We start from the raw sequence: 13,282 nt of genomic DNA on the forward strand, positions 1-13,282 counted from the left end.
TTTTCTCAGTTTCTCAGTTACTGATTTTGGGCCTCAGACGATGCTTACGGGAAGCATGTAGAACTGCTTGCGCAGTGAGGACAGAGCAGTCAAAACCTTTTCCAGATTCCTCCTTGCACAATGCTCGATTCAGCCAGTTATTCTTAGGAACAGACAACATGACCTTACAAGAGCTCTGCTCGTGTTTGTTCGGGTTTGATAAGTGACAGCGAGAACCGGCGGATCGTGAACTCTGTTGGGACACGACACGGCGGACATGTGAAAATCCAGACACCTGCTCAGGATGTCTCTCCTTCTGCGAGTCGCACAAGCGAGTCGATTTAGCCACCGAGGTGCGAAGCTCCAGTCGTCTGCAGTTGCTGCGTTCCTCTGCGTGAGTCACTTATGGGAAACTCGCACCCACGTTGGGAGAAGGCGGGCGAGGGAAAGCGACTGTGCAGAACGAGAAAGGGAAAAGCCGCCCCTTTTCAAGAAGTTACACATTTTACGAGCTCATAATTAAAGCCTTTGCAGCTTTTCCCAAGCGACTTTCTGCCCCCCTTCGAGACTCCGTATTAGTCAATACCTTTCCCCATGATTTATGAGGCTGTTGCAAGAATCTGCTTTGTGTTTCAGACATTTAAAGACACTAGTCATAATCATGACCTCAACAACATCAAATGGGAATGTTCAAGAAATTACATTGCTCACTTCGCTTTGAGAAAGAGCACTAGCGCTGGATCTAGACGGCCAGATGATTGCGATGACTTCATGGCATCGTGACGCTCCCGATTCCAGGGGCCAGACGCAACCGGAGCCGACGTTCATCATCTGCGTGTAGTCGGACAGAAGTGCATAGGATGTCTTAAAACAACAACTAATTTGTAATCAGAATGAAAGCTGACCTACGCAAACCGTGCGGTTATTATCTGGCAGGCTGCAGGAGTCGGTGACGTCCGAGGCCAACGGGAGCCACGGAGTCTGCTGAACATGGAAACCGACAAAGCTCATGGTGAGACTTGGTGCACTTGAGCGCAAGCTAATAAAAGTCTGGTGCAGGAAGCGCTGCGTTCATTACTCAAAGACTTTATTGGGTCCCTGATGGAGCGCATCCAAATCTGGGATTTCAGCTCGTCTCTGCAGTCCAACCGCTCTGAAGCTGACATCTCTGAAAAAGAGCAGAAAAATTAAACACATACATTAGGAGCCATTTTGGCAGTGATGGTCTTTCTCCAACCATCTGAACGGCCAAATTAATTTCCTATTGGTTTGAACGAACGTTGACCCTAAAGTGTTAAAGTTTGGCATGCAACATTTTCAAACTGTGCGGCTTTTTGAGGACTTAATTTGATGCCTGACAGAAAAAATGGGTGTATATATAATATATAGTATATTTGGGGGTCAGATTAATACTTTTATTCAGCATTAAGCTGATCAAAAGTGACAGTAAAGTTTAAATAAATGCTGTTTTTTTACTTTCTATTCATTAAAGAATCCCGAAAATTATTAAGCGGCACAATTATTTTTAACATTGATAATCAGAAATGTTTCTTTAGCAGCAAATCAGCATACTAGAATGGTTTCTAAAGGATCATGTGACACTGAAGACTGGTGTAATTATGCTGAAAATTCAGCTTTGCATTGCAGAAATAAATTACATTTTAAAATATATTCAAATAGAAACTGGTTATTTTAAATTGTAATAATATTTTGCAATTTTACTGTTTTACTGTATTTTTGGATAAAAAAAAAAGTCTTTCAAAAACAAGAAAAATCTTACATCTGTACTTAAAATTCAAATAATACTTTCTACATTCTTTGTAATGGCAAATGATCATGTGACACTGAAGACTGGAGTAATGATGCTGAAAATTCAGCTTTGCATTGCAGAAATAAATTAGATTTTAAAACATATTAAAATACAAACTGGTTATTTGAAAATGTAATAATATTTCACATTGTTGCTGTTTTTACTGTACTTTTAGATCAAAAAAGTCTTTCAAAAACATGAAAAATCGTACATCTGTAGTTATAAATTCAAATAACACTGTTCTTTGTAATTGCAAATGATCATGTGACAATGAAGACTGGAGTAATGATGCTGAAAATTCAGCTTTGCATCACAGAAATAAATTACATTTTAAAATATATTCAAAATAGAAACTGGTTATTTTAAATTATAATAATATTTCACAATTGTACTGTTTGTACTGTATTTTTATTTTATTTTTTTAATCAAAAACGTCTTTCAAAAACATGAAAAATCTCAAATTCTTAGTTAAAATTCAAATAATGCTTCGTTCTTTGTAATTGCAAACATCTGAAAGCCATTACTTGGGTGGATTTCCCAGTTTTGGGAGGGATAGCTGGATATAAATGTTTCTAAAAATGAATAAAAGATGTAGCGAGCAGAAGAGAGATGCTTTCTGCATTCTTCCTCGTTTCAAAACAACAATTACACTGTCTCTACTGGAGTCATGTTGTTCTGTCTCCAGTTAAAGATTTTTATGTGAAATATGGTCTGTTTGCTGCAGGACACAGGAAACATTCCTCATTTCACATAGTGTCTAATAAATCAAACGCCCAATCGTTGCGATCACGACCTCTTCCTGTTCAGAAAGACAGACACTGGGCTTTTGATGAGCGCCAGTCCTCCCAAAAAAATTAATGTCTCCAATTTTATAGCCGCTGTTGTCTGTATGACAACACGGTCCCGATTAGAGACACTGAGCACTTATGACAAACCCTCGTCTGAATAGAGCAGATATTCATGGAATGATAAAAATGCTATTAAAATAGCTGAATGTAATTACAATATAGCAGCCAATCAGTGTATGTTTCATGTCTTGTATTCTGGCGGCGACAGAATGCAAAGATCCTTCCAGATGAAATGAATCTGATCAGTAACTCAAGACTGCATTCAATTATCACAACATCATCCAGACCCCAAGAAATAAAACTCTAACGGGACCTTTAATAACGTGCAGAGGAAATTGCACATTATCTGATACACTGCTGGGATGTTTTCAGACATGTTGTATGATTAGTTTGTATTCAGTTACTGATATACTGACTGGAAATATGATCATTAGAAACATGCATTAGATAAAATCCATCATGCACTTAAAGGACAAAGCATTTGTCAAAGACTAGAAATTCAATCTATGCTAATAAATAAAAGCAGTTAGTTAGAAAAGATCAGCTGTAAACTGTCACATTTACTCACCATAACGTCATTTCAAACTCGTACGGCTTTCTTTTTTCTGTGAAACTCGAAAGGAGAGGTTTGGAAGATGCTGCTTTTTTTCCTTGCATGTAAATGGAAATGCGATTTCAGGGCTGAGACACAAGATTTTCATGCAAAATCAAATTTAATTTCAATCACACACTGCATGTGGCTTTAGCAAACTTAGAATATAATGCATCTGATTGGACTGCTGTTGTATAGTGTTTCTATGACGCTTGACAATCTCAGATCACTGTATGCTTTAATATGCATTTATGTAAGTAAATGCAACACATTTTTTTTTTGTTTTTGTTTTTTTGCACATAATATATGGAAAAAATGAATGCATACTGAATGCAAAAACAAATGCATATTGAAAGCAAAAATATGCATATATGAATGCATATAAAAATGGGTTTACTGAAGAAAGATAATGTAGAATAATTTTTAACAGTTTTTAATAAAGATACAAGAATATGTTCTTTAAAGTAGAAGACTGTGCAAAACTAATTTGAGTTATTTCAGGGGTATTTGATGTGTTTTTTTCTTGAATGCACATTTAGGATTTGGACACATTTCAAATGTTGGAGAAGATTTAACTAACTAAAAAAAAATTTAAATTTTCACTGGGAAAAAAACTAAACAAAACAATACTTAGTAATTTTGCCCTGTATAAATATGTAAACATCTTTAAAACAAGAAAATGGGGTCTGAAAAATAAGCTTAATGGGAATATTTTGATAATATTTTGTTTTATTCAGAAAACAAGACTTATTATCTTAAGTTATTTTCTATAAGACTTTTAAAAAAAAAAATGCAGTGTAAAAACCTCCAGCCACTGAACATAATATAATAAGTGTAATATAATTTGCAAAATTGAGAAATTATCCATATATCCCCAAAAATAACTCCACATTCAGTCATGCACATCAGACAGATCCCCAGTCTTTGGTCAAGAACATAATGGGATTAAAGGTGATTAAATGTACCTGAGTCAGAAAGCAGGCGCTCACAGCTTCGGTTTCTCATGTGCAGCTGTTTATTTTCACAGCTCTGCTGTGACATTTTCTTTCTGTCACGTCTGTCAGCTCTCATTAGAGCACGGCCGCTGCCACTGTGCTGGCGTCTGCGAGCGGCCCACTGTAAACCGATCACGCTCACGGCCTGAAACGAACAAAGATCCAGTGATGCATGTCTTTTATCACTCTCGGCCACTCAATGCTTCACTTATGTGAGCACATGCATGCAGCGAGACTCTGAGCGCTCAGATTGCAGAGTTTACATAACACTCATGTTCCCCTTCACACGGCACACAGTTCACACGTGACCAACTGCACAGCGCATGCAGGTCGGCCACGTTAATTGATGATAACATACATTTAGGTTAGCGCTGACTAAGCGGCCTGCATCTTTGTAAATAATTATATGCACACTTACAATACTCATGGGCATCAACAAGAAATTCAAAGCTTGAAGCTTGAAGATTTTAAAGGAATTGTTCACCCAAAAATGAAAATTGGCTGAAAATCTACTCACCCTCAGGCCATCCAAGATGTAGATAAGTTTGTTTCTTCATCAGATTTGGCTAAATGTAGCATTACATCACTTGCTCAAAAATGGATGTGAATGGGTGCCATGAGAATGAAAGTCCAAACAGCTAATAAAAAAAAAAAAATCACAATAATCCACAAGTAATCAACAAGACTCCAGTCCAAGATGTAGATGAGTTTGTTTCTTCATCAGATTTGGAGAAATGTAGCATTATATCACTTGCTCACCAGTGGATCATCTGAAGTGAATGGGTGCCGTCAAAATGAGAGTCCAAACAGCTGATAGAAACATCACAATAATCCACAAGACTCCAGTCCAAGATGTATATGAGTTTGTTTCTTCATCAGATTTGGAGAAATGTAGCATTACATCACTTGCTCACCAATGGATGTGAATGGGTGCCGTCAGAATGAAAGTCCAAACAGCTGGTAAAAAACATCACAATAATCCACAAGTAATCCAAACCACTCCAGTCCATCAATTAACATCTTGAGAAGACAAAAGCTGCATGTTTGCAGGGTGTTTTTAACTGTAAACCATTGCTTCCAGCTAAAAATATATAATCCATAATAATCCATAATCCATAATAACACTTCCTCCAATAAAAAAAGTCCATCTCCTGTTGTCATCTGTTGTCATAGCTATTTTGATTTTAGTTTTTGCTTGTAAGTGGCATTTGATCTGTGCATATTTCCTTCCTAAGACCAAACTTTTTGACTGGAGAAAGCAATATTTTGTATTATGGCAGCTTTTGTCTTCTCAAGAGGTTAATTGTTGGACTGGAGTGGTGTGGATTATTGTGACGTTTTTATCAGCTGTTTGGACTCTCATTCTGACGGCACCCATTCACTGCAATAGATCCATTGGTGAGCAAGTGATGTAATGCAAAATTTTTCCAAATCTGATTAAGAAACTCATCTACATCTGGGATGGACTGAGGATGTGTACATTTTCAGGAAATTTCAGGAAACTATTTCTTTTAGAAAGCATAATGCATTAAACAAAGCATGAGTTTTAATGCATTATAATTTTTAAAGCTTTAACTAGGCTTATGCATTATTTATTACAATACATGGCTGCTGCATTTTCATGTTTATTCTCATGTGACAGTAAAAGCTCAAACTGTCGCTGAACTGTGGATGCTAGAAAACAGCACTGAAGGTCTGTTAATATAATACATCTGGCAGAAATGCATGAATAATAAACAGTTGTTCGACATACCACTACACTGCAAACACACAGTATAGCTGTGCAGAGCAGTGCCATGCTTTATTGAGCTTAAATAACGGTTTTGCTTAGTTTTACTTGCGGTTGATAACCATAAACGCTTCAGGTTCAGGATATAAAGGATCTGCTTTGCTTGTTGGCGCTCGAATGCTTGAAAGGTTTACAGAAGAAATGTAATTTGGGAATGGGGAACATGATGTAAAGCAGGTGCTTATGATTTCATATTCATAAACAAGCAATATTTCTTTAGTCTAAATTCTCCAGTGGAGCTTCCTGAATAGATTGTGTTACTACACTAAACACATTTGCTCGTTACATCTTTAATGTTCTGTGAAGAGTGCATATAATGAATTATAAGAAGATTCATAACATATTAGAATCGGATATTATCATAAATTAAGTAAGATGCTTAAAACAAGGCAAAACTGTCATTGGGGTAAGAAAAATAGGTAAAATATCCCCCGGCAGATATTTTTGTCTTGTTTGCAGCTTAAGATCACTTAATTTCCAAGATACTTTAATTTCCCAAGTTATTGCAGCCTGAGAATATTTATAAACAGTTGAGGTTAAAGGTTTACATACACATTGCAGATGTTAATTATTTTACCAAAATAAGAGGGATCATACAAAATGCATGTTATTTTTATTTAGTACTGACCTGAATAAGATATTTCACATAAAAGACGTTTACATATAAACCATAAGAGAAAATAATAGTTGAATTTATAAAAGTTTACATACACTTGATTCTTAATACTGTGTTGGTACCTGAATGAACCACAGGTGTGTTTTTATTTTTAGTGATAGTTCATGAGTCCTTTGTTTGTCCTAAACAGTTAAACTGCCTGCTGTTCTTCAGAAAAATCCTTCAGGTCCAGGTTCTTTGGTTTATCAGCATTTTGGCATATTTGAACCCTTTGCAACAATGACTGTATGGTTTTGAGATCCATCTTTTGACACAGCGGACAGGGACTCATATGCAACTATTACAGAAGGTACAAACACTCACTGAAGCTCTAGAAGGAAACACGATGCATTAAGAAGCGGGGGTGAAAACTTTTGAACAGAATGAAGATGTGTACATTTTTCTTACTTTGCCCAAATATCATATATTTTTTAAATTTAGTTCTGCCCTTTAGAAGCTACTGAAAATATTTACATGTTTCCCAGAAGACAAGACAAGTGAAATATAACCTGATCTTCAAATTTCAAAAGTTTTCACCCCCCGGGACTCTTAATGCATGGTTTTTCCTTCTGAAGCATCAGTGAGAATTTGAACCTTCTGTAATAGCTGCATATGAGTCCCTCAGTTGTCCTCAGTGTGAAAAGATGGGTCTCAAAACCATACAGTCATTGTTGGAAAGGCTTCAAATACACAAAAATGCTGAAAAACCAAAGGATTTGTGGGACCTGAAGGATTTTTCTGAAGAACAGCAGGCAGTTTAACCGTTCAGGACAAACTATCAATAAACAAACAAACAAAAAAACACAGCTGTGGATCATTCTGGTAACAACACAGTATTAATGGGGTCGTTTTTATAAACTCAACTATTATTTTCTCTTGTTGACTATATGTAAACATCTCTTATGTGAAATACCTTATTCAGGTCAGTACTAAATATGAAATAACATGCATTTTGTATGATCCCTCTTATTTTGGTAAAATAATTAACCGTGTAGATTCTGCAAGGTGTATGTAAACTTATGACCTCAACTGTATATATGCTGAAAACAACATGCATAATGAATTATAATTAGATGTTGGCATAAATAATTGCAACCACAGATATACTATTTACTTTATTTTTAACGTTTAAGCAGTGCGACCATTTTGCAACTTGATGTGTGAAACTTCCGGTGTCTTAAAACAGTCCGTTATAGAGTGTTTTCACATTATGTCATCAATCCAGAAGTCGGCCATTGTGGCGGCATTGAGTGTAAACAATGCCATTGAACCGAACAGAACTCGAAAAAACGAAGAAATGAAAGTAAATCACTATGTCGGGATAAGAAATAGAAGGAAGAACTGTCGGGTCATCAGTCCGCGACAACGGAGGCAGATCGTACGGATGTTTACCACCTATTACAGGGCTGGACAATATGGACTGCCTGTGGCCCGTGCAAGTCGTACATTCACTGCACTACATTTATGTTCCAAAATATCATTTGTGTGGAAATACTATGCTATTATTATATTTAGTCTAAGGCCGTTAACAGCTGAAGATGGACATAAAAAGGAGAAAATACTGTAGCAGGCAGATCAATCTCACTGTTCACGATGCACAAACTATTGGAAGAAACCCATAATAATGAATTGGGGATAGGAGTTTATATGAATGTGTCTCGGAGGGGAACTGTCTGTTTTCAGAAAAATTTACACGGCTTTTTCTTTTCATCTAGCATCTGTATAACACATTATAAAGCAGCGTAGCGGAGCTTTGTGTACAGCAGTAATCAAGGTAACAGTATCGCTGCTTAGCGTTGAGCCCTGTATTAATTTTAGTTTGTCAAAATAAAACAACCTTTCCTGCTTACTAAGTCATTCTCTATATGATATAGCAGCTTCCACACATTTTCCGTAGTTTAGACGGCAAAATTAGTAGAACGACTTCTTCAGTGGTACTAACCATGCAATTAATGCTTCTGTTTACATATGAGTATCGCCGCAATGGCCGCGCATCCGGGTAACTGACCAGATCGTGACGTCGGTGCAAACCCTCTATCCACAAGTTCCCTGGAGGCCTTGCGTCAAAAGTGGGAGCGTCTTCCGGTTCAATGTAAATGAGCGGGCCATGACACTCATTCATTCATCAGTTGACAGCACCGAGACTTTCCTCTGACTGTTTCGGTAAAAGATTCAAAGCTTCGAGAGTGTCGAAAACAGTGTGATCTGGTGGTTAGTAAAAAATAAAGCAGCCAAAAGGCTAAAGCTCAGTTGGAAGAAGCATTCACCACAACTTCCATAGATCGGTCCATGTTATATGCACAAATAAAAGCCTAACCATATGTGTGTTCGTTTGTTTGTTGAATTTCTGACTCTGATAAATTAATTTGCAGATTGAATAGTGCCATTAAATGCCAGTACGAATATCAATATGATGCAATATAACAATATTGTACACATATATAAATTGCATATGGCATATATTTAATTTTCCTGAAATAATTTGTAATCTTCATATTGCTTGCATGACTGGGTATTTAAAATGTAATTATTAAATAGGTCCCAATAAAAATGTACTCGCAAAGTAAGATCTGGGGGTCGAACATTAGGACACGCAAAGTGAATCGTGAACATGACTGGACAGAAAGTGAGGCTTCTACGAAAGGGATTTCTACGTTATCTGGCGTGCCCTTTAACACAAGCTCTGATGTCTCGGGTTCAAATGTCATTTCGCTAGTTGACAGTCATTCAAGATTTAGCGATCCAAACTTGCTAATGACGTGGAAACACAAATTCGAAAAGCATATGTTGTGCATAAGGTGTGCATCTTTACAAAGTAAACAATGGTCTAAAAAACACTTATTAGCACACAAAATACCATTGTATGATACGTCCGCTGCCTCACCGGAAGTTGTACCCACGTTCTTTTTTTTACAGTAGCGCCCCCGGAAACTTGTGGATACTGCTTGATTTTGCAAAATGGCATTTGTTATCCGTAATCATAAACACACAAATAATGCAGATAGTTTTATCGTTTGCTGCACTTTGTTATTCGCCGCTAATGAATCGGAAATCTTGCAATTGCACAGAAAACAGCAAACATTTGTGTTGCAAAACAACGCAGATACTAGACCATTTTTTTTCATTTTTGCATTAGGTGTTTCATATGCCATTGATACTGCTGAATATATGTTCTTCGTATTTATAAAGCCAAATCAAATAAATGGCTGAAAATGCAAACCTAGCATTCACAACGAATATGTGCAAAGATCCGAGCTCAACCGCACTCCTGTATCGCTTCCACCGCGATCTGGAATGAGAATCAGACGGAGGCGCATTGCTTTCACAGATAAGCGGATTCTCGTGTCTGTCCTCGGCAGTGAGCTATAACTCAAAGCAGCGATGACCTGACAAGCCCCGTATCCTGCCCGTGAAAGCACATAGGCTGTGACAGGCTGCACCTGTGGGATTCCGCTCCCGGAAGAGCCTCATAAAGGCCGGGCCGTGTGTGGTAGTGACGCCGGTGAACCGCAGCCAGTTTCGCATGCGCGAGTCTGTTTGGCTCGTCTGAAGCTGATGGAGACCGCCAAGAGTCCGGGGTCACCGCGAGCGCACGGACTGCTGGGAACAGGTACTTTAATGCTTCAAACCGAAGGCTGAGGTAAATGCTTACAGCAGCTTTAATAAAGCAATAAGCCACCAGAGGCTTGTGTTACAGTGATTTATCACAAATAAAGGCTGTTTTTGTGCCTATAAGAACAATTTAGCTGCAGTAAGAACATTCAGCCTGTAACTAAAAAATACTTTTATCCACTGTGATAAAAGAAGACACTAATGTTTCATAAATATTACATTTATAATAATAATATTATTATTAGGCTATTATCTATTGAATATTGGTGTCTTATATTTCGGTTGTCACTACTGTAAAACAATAGCTCTTGAGTATTATTATCCTTAATAATAATAATAATAACAACAACAATTGTATCTATTATTATTATTAGATACTATTGAACATTGGTGTCAACATATTGTAGCTGTTGTCACTATAAAAACAGTAACTCTTGGGCATTAATAATAATAACAATACAAACATCAACAACAAAAACAGCAACATGTATTATTACTATAAACCATTTAATTGTAAATTAATTATTGAACATTGGTGTCAGCAGATTGTGGATGTTCTCACTGTATAAAAGTATTAATAAGGTATTAATAATAATACTAATAATAATAATACGTTTTCATTAAAAATATTAAATAACATATAACAACAAAAACAACATTTATTGTTACAATAAACAATTTAGTTACTATTATAAAATATTGAGCATAACTATTGAATAACTGTTATTATTATTATAACTAATTTTTAACCAACTATTGAATAGTAATATTAATAATAATTGTCATTATTATTAAAAATTGTAATAAAAATTTTAAATAACACAACAAAAACAACATTTATTATTACTATAAACGATTTAGTTACTATAACTTTTTAATAACTATTATTATTATTATTATTATAACTAATTTTTAACCAACTATTGAATAAAAATTACTTTGATTTTATTATTACTAAAATATTAAATAACAACAAAACAACATTTATTATTAATATAAACAATTTAATTATTATTATAATAAAATATTGAGTATAATTATTGAATAGCTATTAGTATTAATATTATTATTATCATAACTAATTTGGAACATAATTATTGAATAATAATGTTATTAAAATGTTATTAAAATATTAAATAACATACAACAAAAACATTTATTATTATAGTAAACAGTTTAATTATAAAATATTGAGCATAACTATTGAATAACTTATTATTTTATAACTAATTTTGAACATAACTTGATTAATAATTATAATTTTATTATTATTAAAAATACTAAAAATATGAAATAACATACAACAGCAAAAACATTTATTAATACTGTAAACAATTTAATTGTTATAAAATATTGAGCATAACTATTAAATAAAATAAATAATTAAATCATATTAAATAATATTTTTATTATTATTATAACAAATTTTGAACATTACTATTGAATAATAATAATAAATATTGAATACTACTACTAATAATAATAAAAGTATTATTTATCATTATTATTATTATTATTATTATTATTATAAACTATTAAACAAAACATCAGATTGATAATTATTCTTATTATTATTATAATTTTTATGAAAATATAATTAAATAATACACAACAAAAAACAACATTACTATAAACAATTTAATTATTGTTGTAAACTGCTGACCGTAACTTTTGAATTATTATTATTATTATAACTTATTTTGAAAATAGCTATTGAATAATAATAATTATTATTATTAATTATAAACTATTGAGCAAAACTAATGAATATATATTATTATGATTATTATTATAACTAATTTTAAACATACTGAATAATAATAATAGAAATTGCAATTCAATCTTAAATTCAATTCAATTATTATTATTTTTAGTAGCAGTAGTAGTAGTATTATAAACTAACTATTGAACATAGATGTCAGCATACTGTAGCTGTTGTCACTGTATAAAAGCAATAACTCTTGGGTATTAATAATAATAACAATAACAATAATTATAGAAATTGGAAATTTTCTGTGCATTAAGCCTATAAGAAGCACAGCTGCAATGTGTCAAATGAGCTAATGGCTAGGCCAGAGCTCTAACTTGTATTAATATAACAGTCAAAAACACTGACAGGCACACACTGTGTGAATGAAACCATGTTAAATATGCTGTAAACCGTAGATCCATATTCTAAGACTGTCCTATCTTAAATCTTCAATGAAGATGTGAGAAGTTTGACAGCACATGTAGCTCGTGAGAGATGATGGGACGGATCCTGTAACACATTTAACGCAGTCAGCAGACGGAGCCTGTGTGTGAATAATGCGAGGAAATAAAAGGCAGGCTGTCAGATCGCTTCAGCTCCATAAATCTCTGTCCATCTCCTGCGAGAAAAGCTCTGGGATTTCACATGGGCGAATTTACGAGGATCTGCACATCAATACGTCCAGCTTACGGCGAACACCTTGAAATATCATAGAGGGTTTTACTGTGGGACGTTTATAAGGTGCTGACAGAAAAATGTGAACACATTAAAGGCATTTGGGACGGGACATCACTATTATCTGTTTAAATGCAACAGGTCAATACATGAAGACATCACACCGAATTAAAATAAAGCACGGCCGATGACAGACGAGTTAACAGGCCTGAGTGGAAATGAAAACTCACCCGCAGATTATCTCAGTTCTTCTCATAATCATTTCAGGACACAGTCTGATGTTTGAGGTGAAATAGCAATTTTTTTTTTATTTATTATAAAATGTTTATTTTATCCATACTAAATAAAAAATACAAATAAAAAAAATAACTAAAATAAAATTAAAAGAAATATAAAATAAACAAAAAATAAATTAAAATAAAATAAAAAATAAAATAAATACATAAATTCATTTAAACAAAAAAATTGAATTGAATAATTAAATTATAATTAACAAATATAAAACAAATGATAAATTACATACATTTAGATGTAAAAAATGTATAAAATTAAAATTAAACAAATGTAAAATAAATAC

This window comes from Labeo rohita, chromosome 17 (assembly GCF_022985175.1).
Source record: "Labeo rohita strain BAU-BD-2019 chromosome 17, IGBB_LRoh.1.0, whole genome shotgun sequence".
NCBI classification, from domain to species: domain Eukaryota; kingdom Metazoa; phylum Chordata; class Actinopteri; order Cypriniformes; family Cyprinidae; genus Labeo; species Labeo rohita.